This window comes from Piliocolobus tephrosceles, chromosome 5 (genome assembly GCF_002776525.5).
Source record: "Piliocolobus tephrosceles isolate RC106 chromosome 5, ASM277652v3, whole genome shotgun sequence".
NCBI lineage: Eukaryota > Metazoa > Chordata > Mammalia > Primates > Cercopithecidae > Piliocolobus > Piliocolobus tephrosceles.
In genome coordinates, this window is record NC_045438.1 from 92,247,070 (window position 1) to 92,248,334 (window position 1,265).

Sequence of the window (1,265 nt, forward strand, 5' to 3'; positions counted from 1 at the left end):
GCAGGGTCTGTTGGTAGCCTCCTGGAGTTCTGCCTCCAGCCAAAGGGCAGGTGGCTGACAAGTAGCAGTGTGAACAGAAGGTACCAGAGTAAAAGCCAACAAACAAAACTCTCTGGGGCTCCCTCTGGGACTGCTATCTGGGCTATACATTTGGCCACCCCCTCCTAGCAAAGGCAATGGCTTCCAGACTTCTGTACAGTCATCCTCTTGCTGCTTGCCTAGGGCAAGGGCACCTTGTGTGAGAGGATTGCTCAGAACTCAGGCCTCCGACATTTCTCTAGTAGCCACTGCTTGCAGGAGAACATCAAGGTCAATACTGGAGTTGGTGACATGGCCAAGCAGAACATAGACAACGGTCTTTTGGTTCCAGACCTGTGATCACATGCCTAATGATGTTGGAGTTGGAGAATAGATGTGGCAGCACTGCCTCCTAGATGGCTTTCCTAGGACATTAGGACAAGCTGATGTCCTGGACAAAATCTGTGAAGTGAACCTAGTGATCAGGTTGAACATTCCATTTGAAACACTTAAAGATCCTCTCCTAGCGGAAGGGTATATAACCTGGAATTCAATCCACCTCGTGTATATGGAATTGATGACATCACTGGTGAACCATTAGTCCAGCATGAAGATGATAAACCAAAAGCAGTTTCTGCAAGGCTAAGGTAGTACAAGGATGTGGCAAAGCCAGTCATTGAATTATACAAAAGCCAAGGAGTGATCCACCAATTTTCTGGGATAGAGACTAACAAAATCAAGCGCTGTGTTTACATGCTTTTTTTGAACAAGAACACAGCTATTTAGTCGAAGACACATATTGACCCTGTGCAATGGAAGAATCAGGAAGATTTAGTCATTCATTCAATTGTGTCTATAGTATTGGTATTGTGTCCAAATAAGAAGCTACCTGAGATAGTCTGCAGCTTCTTTTCTAGTTTTAATGGTGAAGTGATAGGAAAACTAATGAGTAGAAAGAGTTCATGAAGAGTTCTGCCTTTCAAAAGAGTCACCTTCACATGTTTAAGGTATCTCAGCACATCTCAAGTCCTTCACAAGAAAGCAAGTATAGGCTGGATTTCAAATGGTGTACAACCTAAACTCTAGCTGATTTTTGCAGCCTTGTTGTTGCTATAGTATCCCTTTTACACATGATGGTGGTGGTCTCCGGTTCTCTCCATCTCCTCAAAGACTGTTGAACCACAGCACGAGTAAGCCTAAGAATGCTAAATGCTCTATCCCAGGCTTTGTCCCAGGTTCTCTGGTAT

General features: G+C 44.3%; 1 pseudogene; it reads left to right on the forward strand.

The window, feature by feature from the left end:
- Positions 1 to 228: 228 nt before the first annotated feature.
- On the forward strand, positions 229 to 984 carry LOC111549881 (annotated as a pseudogene).
- The last annotated feature ends 281 nt before the right edge of the window (positions 985 to 1,265 follow it).